General features: G+C 39.6%; 1 protein-coding gene and 1 non-coding gene across 2 annotated transcripts in view; one reads left to right on the top strand and one right to left on the bottom strand.

Moving 5' to 3' along the window:
• PIK3C2A (phosphatidylinositol-4-phosphate 3-kinase catalytic subunit type 2 alpha) overlaps positions 1-10413 on the bottom strand; it is a 92837-nt gene extending 82424 nt beyond the window's left edge. The window contains exon 1 of the mRNA XM_033120179.1: positions 10264-10413. The gene's annotated coding sequence lies outside the window, so the exon portion shown is untranslated. The remainder of the gene's footprint in view (positions 1-10263) is intronic.
• LOC117031385 (small nucleolar RNA U13) lies at positions 3362-3465 on the top strand. Its single transcript, XR_004424531.1, has one exon. It is a non-coding gene; the product is annotated as a small nucleolar RNA U13 (small nucleolar RNA).
• Positions 10414-14532: the final 4119 nt, after the last annotated feature.

The following is a 14532-nucleotide window of genomic DNA, read 5'->3' as shown; positions in this document are numbered from 1 at the left end:
ATGACATTAAAAATATATATACTACATCTGTCCAATTATTGGAACCGTAAGTATGTTCCCACCATTTAAAAACCCCAGCTTATTCCCATGGAGGGCCTCCTCCTGGGATAATAAACCATTTTGCAAAAGAGAAAGAAAGAAAAAACAACCCAGCTTATTGCCAATAAGCACATGAAAAGATGCTCAACATCATCACTTTTTAGGGAAATTCAAATCAAAACCACAATAAGATACCACTTCATAGCTACTGAAACGGCTATAATTTAAAACAAAACAGAAATAACAAGTGTTGACAAGGATGTGGAGAATTTGGAACCCTCATACTTGGCTGATGGGAGTGTAAAATGGTGCAGCCACTTTGGAAAACACTTGGTGTTTCTGCAAAATTAAACAAAATTACCATATGACTCAGCAACTCCATTCCTAGATATATACCCAAAAGGGTTAAAAACAGACTTATATACCTGTGCACAAATGCTCATGGCAGCATTAGTCACAATAGCTAAAAGATGCAACAACCCAAGTGTCCATCAACAAAAGGATATACAAAATGTGGCATGTTACAGACAATGGAATATTATTTAACCATTAAAAAGAGTAAAGTTCTGACGCATGCTATAACATGTATGAAAACATTATGCAACGTTAAATAAGCCAGACACAAAAGGATAAATATTGCATGATTCCACCCATATGAAATATCTAGAATAGGTAAATTCATCGAGACAGAAAATAGATTAGCAGTACCAGGGCCTGAAAAGAAGGGGAATGGGTAGTTACAACTAAATGGGTATAAAGTTTCTGTTTGGGGTAATGAAAAATTTTGCAAATAGATAGTGGTGATAGTTGCACAACATGTAAATACAATTAATGTCACAGAATTGTTCACTTAAAATGGTTAAAATGACAAATTTTCACTCACAATAAAAGTCATCATCTTAACAGAAAACCTCAGGTAAATGTGCTTGCCTCCTCTCACAACCACATCAAAATTACAACTAAACTACAGAACAACCATCACTGAGAAGTCTAACTGAAGTCCAACTGAGCAGAAGTCCTACAACTAAGGTCATAAAGAAGCTACATCGAGACTGGCAGAAGAGCAGAGAGGCAAAATGGGCTGGTTCCACCCGCATGTGGGGGTTAAAAATCAGGAGAGATTATCTCAACTTCAGAGATCCCCCCCGAGGAGCAAGGGGTCCCTATCCCACACCAGATTCCCCAGCCCACGGTTCCAGTGCTGAGAAATCCCCACGACCACTGGCTATGAAAACCATTGAGGGAGAGGGAGTGTAGCTGGAGTCCCACTCATTCCTCTGAAAGGACCCAAGCACAGACTTACTTGCTGATGGACTCACTTGCTCTGATCTCCAGCAATTTGAAAGTGGCTCGAAAAGCACTAGGGACACATAGGGAGGAATTGTCTGGCTCCAGGGAGAGGGCTGGAGGGGCAGCTATCTCCCAGACAGAAGTGCTGGCAAAATCCATTTTCTTTGTTGAGCCCTCCCCTCTCCCAGTGTGGAGACAAAGGCAGATGCTCGTATCTGAGTCTACATCAACATGGCTAACACTGTTCACCCTGCCCTGGTGATGTCCTGAGACCCAGCCCCACCCAACTTTCGGGCCCACTCAGGCCACTTCCTGTGGCGTTTCCATACAAACAGCCTGTCTTAGTTCATAATGCAGACTTTCCCAAAATCTCTCAAAAGTTCACAAACCCCAAACAAGCAGCATAGGTCTTGGCATGCCCCATACCTCTTGCTAAGCAGCCCCAAGCCTGGCACTAGCAGCAGCCAGCCTCAGTTCATGGCTTTGCCTTTTCAGTGCCTCTAAGCCCAGTGCAGGTGGCAGCCATCTGTGGATTACTTTGTGACTCACGCCAAGGAGGCCCCTGGCAGGGCAAGGCTGTGGCTGAACTTGGCCTGTAGCAGGGCCCCTCCCAGGAAGCCCCAAGGCTGGCATGCCTGGTGGCTAGCTTCTGACCGAGCATCACTCAGCCGATTCCAAGGACAACACACCCACAGGGCAGACTGGGCAGGGACCAGAGCCTTTCTAAAGCAAATCTTGCTCTGTAGGGTCAGCCTGTACACAACAGCTCCTCCACTGTAGTCATGGCCAGTCCTCATAACCAATGAGCCTTAGGGGCAATCCCTCCCATTGATATGCAAACAGTAACCAAGTCTCAACTACAACAGGAGGGCACACACAACCCCCACAAGGGACACACCTGGAGCACCCAGCTCAGGTGACCAGGGAGAATGCACCACTGGGACCCACAGGATACCTACTACATAATGCCAGTCTACTAAGACTGTGAAACATAGCAGCTCTATCTAATACATACAAACAAACACAGGGAGGCAACCAAAATGGGGAGACAAAGAAACATGGCCCAAATGAAGGAACAGAACAAACCTCCAGAAAAAGAACTAAACAAAATGGAGACAATCTACTAAATGCAGAGCTCCAAACACTGGTTATAAGGATGTTCAATGATCTCAGGGAGAATTTCAACAAAGACAACAGAAACATAAAAATGGAGATAGAAAACATAAAAAAAAGAACCAGTCAGAAATGAAGAATACAAAAACTGAAATGAAAACTACATTAGAGGGAAGAAACAGTAGGTTAGATAAAGCAGAGGATTGAATCAGCAATTTATAAGTTAAGATAGCAGAAAACATCCAGTCAGAACAACAAAAAGAATCCAAAAAAATGAGGATGATTTAAGGGGGCCTCTGGAACAACATCAAGTGCTCTAACATCCACATCATAGGGGTACCAGAAGAAGAGAGGAATTAAAAACCTACTGAAAAAATAATAACTGACATACTTCCTTAACCTGGTGAAGGAAATAGACATACGAGCCCAGAAAGCACAGAGAGTACCATACAAGATGAACCCAAACAGGCCCACACCAAGACATATAATTAAAATGCCAAAGCTTAAAGACAAAGATAGAATCTTAAAATCAGCAAGAGAGAAGCAGTTAGTTATCCACAGGGGCACTCCAAAACTGACAACTGATTTCTCAACAGAAACTTTGCAGGCAAGAAGTGATTGGCACAAAATATTCAAAGTGATAAAAGGGAAGGACCTACAAACCAAGATTACTCTACCCAGCAAAGCTATCATTTAGAATTGAAGGACAGATAAAAGAGCTTCCCAGACAAGAAAAAGCTAAAGGAGTTCATCACCACCAAACCAGTATTACAAGAAATGTTAGAGGGACTTCTTTAAGAAGAAAGAAAAAAAAAAGATAAAAAATATGAATAATAAAATGGCAATAACTACATATCTAGCAACAATTACTTTAAATGTAAATGGATTAAATGCTCCAATCAAAAGATAGGGTGTCTCGATCCTTTTGTAGTTCATAAGTGTGATGAATGGGTGTTCACGCTTTTGTGTGAGATGTGCCTCCCACAAACCTTGTTACGACATCGGCACATTACCCGTCTGACGTGAACTAGAGAAAAAAAAAAAAAGATAGGGTGTCTGAATGGATAAGAAAATAAGACCCTTACATATGCTGCCTACAAGAGACTCACTTCAAATTATGCCAGACAAAATAGACTTTAAAATAAAGGCTATGTATAGCAAGAGACAAGGACCCAGTAATCCCTCTTCTGAGTATTTATCCGAAGAAACCCAAAACCCTACTTCAAGGGGACATGTGCATCCATATGTTCATTGCAGCATTATTTACAATAGCCAAGATATGCAGGCAACCTGGGTGTCCATCAATGAATCACTAAAATGAAGAAGTGGTACATACTACATACAATGTAATATTAGTGAGCCATAAGAGAATTAAATCTTGCCATCTCCAACAACAATGATGGTCCTAGAGGATACTGAGCTCAGTAGAGTAAGTCAAAGAAAGACAAATACCATATGATTTCAGTTATATGTGGAATCTGAAGAACAAAATAAACAAACAAAACAGAAAAAACTCAGAACATTTTCATGTTTGCCAGCTGGGAGGGCAGTTGGGAGTGGTGAGTGAAAAAGAGCAAGGGATTAAGAAGTACAAATTGGTAGTCACAAAATAGTCACGAGGATGTAAAATATAGCATAGGGAATACAGTCAATAATGTTATACTAACTATGTATGGTATCAGATGGGTACGTGATTTATAGGGGTGATCACTTCTAATCACTATGTTGTACACCTGAAACTAATATAATATTATATGTCAACTGTAATTGACAAATAATTTTTTTTTAAAACTTACCATATTTTGCCATATATAATGCACTCCTGTGTACAATGAGGACCCACGTTTTTGGCCCAAACTTTCAGGGTAAAAAAAATCTTCCATTTTAATGTTTTAATTCAAATTTTTATTTGTTTACATTTAGGTTTATACTTTTTTATATTATAAAGGAATTTTAGCATTTATTTTTTAACATATTATGGTACAAGAAATTTTATGTAACAAATAATTACAAAACACAAGAACAGATATAACGTACAAGAACAAATGTACCGGTAACAAATTTACGATATTTATGCATCATAGAAGGCCAAGAACTCTTTGCCGTTACAAGTTCGTCATACGTTCAACAAAACTGATAATCGTATTCCAGGGTATTATTTTGCATATGGATATCGTTTTGATTTCTAGAGTTACACTTTTAACTCATACACATAAATAAAAGAATTAAAAACATTTATATAGATATGGAATTAGTACTACCCATGTATAATGCGCACCCTTATTTTTAACCTTCACAAATGTGGGTAAAAATGTGCGCCTTATACAGGACAAAATACGATAATTCTAGAATCTTGTGTTGTTGACAATTATCAAATATCAGTAGTTTACATCTGAAACGAATTTTAAAAATCAATAGTTTACATACATAGAAAAATAATAGGGGAAACTAGGTCCATGGTTTATGGAAATTCTCTATGCTATCTTACAATATTTCTGTAATCTAAAATGTTCCTAAAAATTAGTTAATTTTTTAAGGCAGCTTATTGAATCTCAAAAGCATTCGGCTAAACGAAGGACACCAGACTTAAAAGGCTGTATATACTGTATGATGCAAGTTTATATGACATCCTGGAAAAGCAACATTTATATGACATATACGAACAAGAAAAAAAAAATCAGTTCTTGCCAGAGACGGAAGGGTAAGTGGAAGGTACTGATTACAAAGGGGCATAAAGATGACTTTTTGGAATGGTGGAAATATTCTATACCTTGTGGTGGTAGTAGTGACACATTGTCACTATTTGTCATAATTTATAGAGCTGTACACCTAAAACAGATTAATTTTACTGTAAATAAATTGTATCTCAATAAATCTGATTTTCTTAAAAAAGTTAAACAGTTACAGTGTCATGTCATGCATTTCAATACAGGCAGAATACCAGTCTGATAAGTGTCATAAGATCTAGTCAGATGAAACCAGGCTATGAAACCTGAGCCAAAGAGAAAGAGCACCTTTTCCCAACGCAGCACTGTAATCTAAGAAAAACTTACACACTAAACTGAAAAGAGGAGTCAAAACAGTTATAAGTTAAATTATGAACACATATAAAGTGACGTAATAAATCAGTTTGGTTATGGCTACTCCTAGCACTATGTTTTTCCTTACAGGTATAATTAAGTCTCCTTCAGTGCTTATCTTGGTGCGGGAGGGGGAGAGGAAATACATGCTTCACATAATTTCCAAAACTGCCAATAAAACATTTGAAATAGTGTGTTCCTGTTCTCTAATTAGACAAGTATTTTCCTAAGCATGTTTCTCTCTCCCATCAACATCCCATCAACAAGGTAAGTACCTGCACTGATTTCTCTATTCTCTCCTCTCAGTTTCCTCACTTTTATTTTGAAAGAGGACTCTGTCTTTGCTTTTTCCTCTCATTTCACAGCAGACCTTTAACAATACTTAATTTTTTCTTGTTTCTGTTATTTTCTGAAGGTAAATTGCCAATTTCTTTTTTTAAATAGCCTGCTTCAATTAGTAACTCCCATACTGCAAAATTTTTAACCAATTTTCTTTTAGTACTACCTATTCCTTTCTCTTCTCATAGTCAGATTCCTCATCAAACTGCTCCTCATTTCACAACAGAAACTAGCATTATTCTGCTGCTCGTTCATAGTCACCACCCTCTCTTTTAGTCCTCTTCACCATCTCTTCCACACCATTCAAGCCACACATTCATAGGCTGTGCTAAGATTTCCTGACTCACGCGAGCAATAGAAAATTTGACCACTGGCCTCTAAATTATTTATTGCAGATGTCTATTCTCATCTCTTACTTTACCTATATCCTGTCATCTTTTCAAATCAGCCTTGCAAACCAAATCTTTCCTTAAACCTACGTTTCCAAGTTGTTCTGTGTACATTGAAGTAACTGTCCTGGACATCTCATCACCTTTTTCCTACAGCAAGTTTAAGATCTAAACTCTACTCAAAAACAAAAAAATCCTGCCTCATTAACTCTCATCTATTTTAAATATACCTATACTATTCCTTACAGCTTCTCTTTCCCATTAACAATTTTTTATAACTAAAGTACTTTCTGCTATGTGTATTGTAGTCAGTCTCCTAAGTGGAATGTAAACTCCCTAAAAGCAGGAAGCATCCATTCTTTAAGAAACACTCCAAAATCTGGTAAGTGTTATTTATCTAAACACTCAAGTACTATATGAAAGAAAAAAACACTAGGCTTAGCAGTATAAGACATTTTAAGTTGAAGCAATGCCTCCAATATATTATGCTAAACAAGTCACAGCCTCACTGGGCTTGGTTTTCCTCTCTATGAAAATGAGAAAAATGCTCGCCATATTTAATTCACAGAAAATATGGTCTGTGGAGGGGGAAAGCATTAGTTAAGCTATAATCATCCATCAATACAAATGTAAGGATATTATTTACTTTATCATTGTTAGTCATCGGTACTTATTTAAAATAAGCTACTGGTTTTTTTTTAAACTAAACTCAATACACAGCAAATTGAGTGACTTCGCATTATACATCATTTATTCATATCAATAATGCAACCTTCTGTATTGTAAGACTAACAGAGAGCCATATGTCTAAAAGTAAGGATGTTTAAATTATACAGTATCTTCAAAATGCATTCTCAAGGTTAAAAGATAAATACTTGCCACTTAGTCAATAATGATTGCTTTAAATCTGTTAAAATCAAGAATGTTTCAAAATCCCATTCCGTTCTGAATGTAAATAGCTAAATTTAAAATTTTAAGAAATCCAAAAGGTAGTTTAATATTGCATAAATCTCCTTTTTAACTGCTTAAAATGTCCATGTGTCCTCTCCCACTGTTTTGAGTCCGTCACATGTGACAAATAACAGATTGCAGAGAAAGGGGGATACACAATACACATAAATGTACAAAATAAAGATTATCAAAAATGTGACCACTAGAGACAAGAAAAACAAAGTTTCTTCTAGTCCTAGTCCCAATCATAACCCTATGAACAACCTGAAATATATCATTTCCAAGTATGACCTTAATCACAATAAAAAGAGCATCATGTATGAATACTACCAAAATGACTAGAAACTTAAATTACTAGTAACACATTTCTCATAGGAGTTGCTTTTCATTTTCAAGCAGGAATCGAAGGTAGAAAAGCAGAATTTGCATACTATAGATCTGCACTGTCCAATATGGTAGCTACTGACCATAAGCACCTATTGAGTGCTTGAAATGTGGCTGGTCCGAAGTGAGATGTGTAATAAGTGTAAAATGCACACCAGATATCAAAGACTTACCAAAAAAAATATAAAATATCTTACACGTGTGGCTCTCATTTAATATTTCTACTGGACAGCACTGATTTTATTTGAGTCAACTCTCAAATAAAAAACCAGATACCAGAGGTATTCAGCAGCTTGCTTACTATCTCACAGCTCGGTAGTATCACTGCGGGGTCTAGAACCTGATCACCTTAATCCCACCCTCACTAACAGTCATCCGTCAAGACTCAGTCTGAGCATCATCTTCCTGCCAAGATACACTCATTCATTCCCTCTCCATCTCATGGCCCAGGTGATCACATCCTGTTTAGTACTACTTGGATCTACCACTGCCCTTGCAACCATGCGACTGTGATTTGTGTTTTTCTCCCCGGACGGACTAAAGAACTTATTGAGGACAAGCACTATCTCATTCATTTTTCTATCTCTGGAACCACTGCAATGCCAGGCACCCTTACTCGGCCTCTAAAAACAGTAAGAGCTTTCAGAGGGTCAAGTTTTAACCCTACTGAGGTACAACTAACTAATCAAGTCATAGACTATGTGAAGCCACGGCACTAAAACATTCACCTTTATCATTTACCTGCCTTAAATTCTTTTTGGAATATGGAAAATACGTAATAAAATGGTTAATTTATGTTATCAAAGCAACACAAGTTATAAAGCATTAAAAAAAAGTGTGTCACACTGCTGCTCTGAAAAGCTTGGTCTGATGCTCTGAAAAAGTAAGACTCTCATTTACTGAATGTGCTTACTAAGTGAGACACTGCAAGATGAAAGATTCCTGAACGTGAGAATTTTCAATCAATTAATTGAAAATTTTAGAACCATTCATGGCTGAAGCGAGAAACAAAAAGATCATACGCTTAATATACTGCGAGTTACTTAAAGTTACAGTTTCTAAGATTCCTAAATTCAAGCATATCAACTTTACTATTCCATAAAACAGAAAAAGTTGTGAAATTTACGGATGAAAACATTACAATATATTGTTTTCCAAAAAAATACCGCAAGCAACATTCATACAAAAAACAAATAGCAACAGAGATTTTCAAAAGAAAAAGATTACTTTAAAATCTATTAATGTAGGTAAAATTACTTGTGGAAGAAGCTCTATATGTGCTTTGTACCTAAATAAAATCACTTTTGAATTAAGTTTGAATTAAGTAATAACATCTCTTTTCTCTCAGTCACAATGCTTTTCAGTACTCAAAGACCATCTTAATGTTAAAGAAGCAGTTATCTTCAAATGTATAGCTGTCAACCAAGGCACTTCAATCTGATTTGCTACTATGAATACCGTAAGAGCAAAAAGCCCAACTAGGGCAGAGTTGCTAAGTGTCCTGTGGAGACTTGACCACTAGCCAAGGAGGTAAAGGTACAAAGTCTCTCCTGGAATCAGCGTTCCTGGACCTCCTACGAACAGCCTTCCCCCTTTAAATTATGTCTCCTCCACTCTTCTAAGAACAGCTTTCTTTTTTCTCCATGGCTTCCAATCCATGGCTTTGATGCTCCAATATCGTATTAAACAATTTTCCCAACAGCACTTTTTTGCTTGACACCCACCTGGAAAGATTTTAAGGTACCTGTTTAATAGGTAATCTTGTTCAAAGAGGAAGGCCTCCTTCCTTAACACTCAAGTCAACACCCACTGTTGAAAATAAAAATATAATTACAACCTCAAATTCCACCAGGAGAATATAGGGAAAGAACTACCACCTTCGTTTCTGCCACATTCGCTGTCTCCAGGCTTTCCTCCTCATTTAGTTTTCGCCTTCCTTACTTCCCTTCTCAATCCCTGCTCCTCAACCCCCGAAAAAAATTCCACAGCTGGAGAATCTCATTTTCAAAGCCAAACCATTTAGTGAGGAAAATAAGTATGTGCTTTTCTTCTTCAATTATTTATTTTTCCTCCGTCACTCGGAAAGAGTTAACCGGACCGCCCTCGGAGAAAGATGATGCGCTAAATACACACTGAAATAATACTGTCTTCGCGAAGCAAGTGGATTCGCGGCAAAAAAAGGCAATCACCGGGAAGGGAGAAGATAAAGGATCATTAGCCCCCAAAGCCCTAGATGGGACAAGGAGGTGAAAACAAGTGGGGGAGGAGACATAAGTGAGAAGTGCAAGACACACTCGCCAGAACTTAACAATTCTACAATAGGACCGGCCACTGAGGCTCCAACCCTGTCCCGAGGGACAAGAGGGTGGCCTCCACTCTCCCTCTGGGACAAAACTAACTCTCAGCTCCCCCGCCCCAGTCCCCGACAAGAGGGGCCTGGTACTGGCGCGGGTCCCTTGCACCTTCGGCGGGGCAGTCAGCAGCGGCCTGGGTGGAAGCAAGGCCCGGAGGGAGGTGAGTCGGACTCGGGCAGCGCCAAGAGTACGGGATGGAGGGTCAGAGCCGAGCACCCGCGGAAATCGGGGCCCCGGCAAAGGACCTTTCCATCCCGGGATCCCCGGGGTCCCTCGCCGCCCTTGCAGAGTAGAATTCCAGGTACTGGCCCCCGCCGCACTCACCGCTCCTCACTTCACGCCGCCTGAGCCTCCGCCTCCACCATAAGCCGAGCCGCCGAAGCTGCCACGGTCCGAGCCATTTTCCACTCAGCTGCCTGAGCCGCGGCCGAAAGCTTCGGCCGACTCCGCCGCCAGCCAAGCACTACGTCACTTCCGGCCGGGAAGCACCGCCTTTGTGCCCAGGCTTCTTCCGGATTGGCTGGTTTCGAGGGCCTACCTGAGCTAGTGGGCGGGGCTTGGGCGAGGGTCGTGAGGCGCCAGCTAGAATAGTGGGAGTTAAGGTCCAACTCCCGCCCGCGGAATCTCCAGCCGGTTGTGGGCGTCTCTCCCGGCGGCCCCAGATCTTGGGAGGGGGCGCCTTCGGGAACTCCGGCCCGGCGTCCGAAGCCCGCCAACCACTGAAGGACTGTATTGTTTCCGTGCCCTCTCCTGGGACTCCGCGCTCGCCTCCATCTCGGCTGCGGCTCCCAGATTCGTGATCTCCCCAGGCCGCGCGGAGATTACTTTTGTGATTGGAAGACTGAAAGGAACAGACAAGATACCCAATCATTCACTCCACCCCATTGTTTACAGATTCCTCACGGAGGATCAGGTGCTGTGGGGTGTGTAATTAGTGACCAATAACGTGGATTGTATAAGGCGCTTTCACAAGCGCTCATGTAATCCACACAACAGCCAGGTAAAATCGCCCAATAACTCGCAGCCCGTCGGCTCTTTTCTGTGCTACAAAATATTTTTACATACAATCTCCATAGTAATACCTCCCTCAGGAGAACTGAGTGAGATTAAGCTTTTGCCATCAAATGTTAGATTTAAAAATTACATAACCACGTCAAGCAGATAGAAAACTTATCCCCGTTTACAGATGAAGCTGGAGTCATGATTCAAACTGAGTTCTGACTCCAATCCAAATGATTGATTGTCCCTTAAAGAGTAAGAGAAGGCGGTCTGCTCCTTACAGAGATTCACAGTCTAATGTAGTAGACTGAGTTGAACTGCAATTCTCGGTTACAAAATAATACTTGTGAGAAAGCTGTAAGAGAAGCAGAAAATTACCTCCAACACATAATGGGAAAGAAATATGTCAGATATTTTTCCTTTCTTGTTTTTTTTGGGGGGGTCGGGAGAGGGTGGAGAATGTGAAATGGATGAACCACTCTAATCACTAATAAACATGCCTACACCTCCCAGGAGATGAGACTGGATGGAGTTGCTATTCTCTGGAGAAGTTTATGATTATTCTGTATGGCTGTGGCTACCAACTCTAGTCTACCCACCCTTCCTACTCCAAACTTTCCACATCTCCCCTCCCCCCATAGAAATACACATTTCCAGGCAGGCTTTACACACCCTGGAAGAATGTCCCTTAGGAATTTGCTTAGTTCCACAGCATTGTTCTGCTTTATCTTCTCATCATAGGAGGAATTTCTAGAATTGGCAGCTCTTTCATAAGATTAAAAGGGGAGGGGAAACCAATTTTATCTTGGGGCTGATTTCCTAGCTTCTGCTCCGGAACTGTGTGCCTTCAGAGGAAAAAAAAAAGAAAAGACAAGAAAAGAAAGAGGCCTTGAGAGAACACTGTGTCTTGGGGAAAATTAACTTTGACTTATTTGTATTTTTCTTACGTGAAATATTTTCCCTGGGTCCCAGCAGCAGAGGGCCCTCGCTTCAGTAGGTTCCTTGTTGCAGTTCCAACTTAATTGTTTTCTTTTGGATCTTGAATGGTCAATACTTTGTAGGCTCTGATCCACCAGAAGGCTCCCAATAAGAACAAGGGGACCTTCCTGCTTCTCCAGATCCCTGAAGAGCAGCATTCACAAATTGCCAGGTGTCAAGAATCTGAACCAGTAGGCCTCCCTTAGTATATCTTATCTGTCTGGCAATGGGCATATGAAGATGCATATGTAAAAAACAGAAGCACAGACTTCTAGGAGAAAGTGCATACTAGTACTGCTGTCATTTGAACCAAATAGAACATAGCTGACAGCTGTTTCTCCTCTGCGCACTGTTTCTGTCGATGCAAGAACATCCAAATCTGTAGAGAATTTCTATAAAAATTTATTTGAGCCAACTAGGATATGCCTAGAAGCAAAAAGCTCAACACATTAGGGGGTGGGGGGGAATCCTTCTTAGAATGACAGTGTACAGTTTCTTTTATGCATTTGGAATTAAGGAAGGAACTAAGAGTGACTACATGAAGGTGGGAGAAAACTAGGTGGGGACTGGATTATAGGATAGTTAACAAGATTATGTGCTCCCTTGAGGGTGTTTATGTCTCCAAGGGGTCTGAAAAAGGATTACTCTAGCATTGCAAAGGTGTGTTAACTTAGATGCACAAGAATAATGGACAGGGCTTGCTTAAGGCAAAGATAAACCTTTTACTAAAGAAGTTATTTTCCTGGGGCATGACTACCTGCCCAGTTAGTAATTTATGATCATATCAACTACCTGTGAGGTTACGGTCTGTAGAACCCCGTTTTCATCCACAATTCCCCACTTTGGTCCTAAATCAGTCTGAAGAATGCATTGATTACCAACCTTTTGGTCAGATAGTGTGGCCTCACAGCACTAGGAAGGCTCATTCCTAGGAAGTCTTAGTATCGACATCATCTTGTGGGACCACTGGGGATGGGGCAATACCAATACAGTAACCACGAGGTGAGTTGAAGTTAAACTTGCCCCAAAAGAGAAGGGCAGGTAAAGAGAGGAAGTCAGGTCTTATTAGCCTTCATTGCAAAAAACACTCGACCATTTCTATCCTGTAAACTATCATGACCCAAATTTTGCCACCTGTCTCATTTTGCTGTAGTTTACGTCTACTATAACATTTACATCAGTAATCATAAACAGTTAGACTACGCAGAAAAATCCAAAGAACAAGTATAACTGTTATTATGACTAATATAATTAGCAGACAGGTAAAGACAAACAAAATGGTTTCTGAGTTAAACATCAATCCATAAGTATACAGGCCTAGTCAATGTCTTGGGATAGCTGTCTATCTTGATGTCAGCAGCTTCTCATCCTAGAGCAGTCTTTGTTGTCCATTGTAAGTGGAGGTGAGTATCAGAGAGGGGTAGATGTCCATTTGTGGTTAGGTGCCTGATAAGTTCCCTTCCAAAAAGGTTGGAAAGTGTTTTTTATATGATGTCCTTTCCAAAAATACAAACTCTCTAGGTGGCAGTTAATAAATTTTAAAGTCTTTTGTCTCCTGGGAGCTCACTGTGAAAGGCAGCTGTTACCAATTTGGCATTTTCTTAAAGTGACTTCATCACACTTTGGCAACATTGTAAGCTGTCTCCTTTCAATAATGTCAGTTCATAAGTCCCTTCACCTAACTTAAATCCAGCTTAAATGCACTGTGATGCATGAAGGAAAGTAAAAACTGAAAAATGGGAGCCTGAAAGAACCAAGCAGCAATTTTGGGCTTCCTGTAGCGGCAACTATTTGTCTAATTTACAACCATAGTTTATCCATACAATATACCCTAGAAGTTTTTCATCACTTATTTTACAATGCTTCCTATGAAATTTAACATAAAAGACAAAGCTTTTGAGGTGTTCCAGGGGCCCTTCTGGAACACCACAAAGTTATTCCTACATATTTTGAAATATTAACCCTCAAAACCTCAATTGCTAATGAAAACTCAGAAGCCAAATTTATGAAGACATTTTATAACCTCTATAAATATAGGTTCTTTTACTGGCATATACATTTCATAATTTTATACACATATGCTTCCTCAACAAAAACATTTCATTAGCAGATATTTCATTAGCAGATAAGCCAAAAGTAGGAAAACCTATATTCACTAATGATTCTTTTTTTTGTAAACCCAGGTAAAATTAAGACATGTCTGTTTTAATTAACCAACAAACTTAAGCTAGCTTTTATTTACTAAAGATTAATCATAGATCATGTAAATTTGAAAAGCATTTGGGTTAGTTTCTATTTTTCTGAGAATTTTAGAATACCCAAATCCTTACAAGTGCTTGCCTTTAAATTAATTTTAACAGAACCATCTCGAGGTAGAAAATTATCTCACATTCACAACATACATATATAGACACCCATAGACAAAAACATAGACCTTTTAGCCATGAGAAAAACTCATTAGTTTATAAAAGAACATTTAGATCCCAATTTTGCCCTGGAGGCATTTATAATTTCTATCTGTCCTTGATAAGTCAAGTTCCAAATGACCTTCCCCCTTCTAAAATAAGAACGGCCATTTTTAATACCTCAAAGAATAGGATTGACATCTAAATGACA

The sequence above is a fragment of the Rhinolophus ferrumequinum genome, chromosome 11, assembly GCF_004115265.2.
Source record: "Rhinolophus ferrumequinum isolate MPI-CBG mRhiFer1 chromosome 11, mRhiFer1_v1.p, whole genome shotgun sequence".
Classification (NCBI taxonomy): domain Eukaryota; kingdom Metazoa; phylum Chordata; class Mammalia; order Chiroptera; family Rhinolophidae; genus Rhinolophus; species Rhinolophus ferrumequinum.
This window is presented reverse-complemented; position numbering and strand designations above follow the sequence as displayed.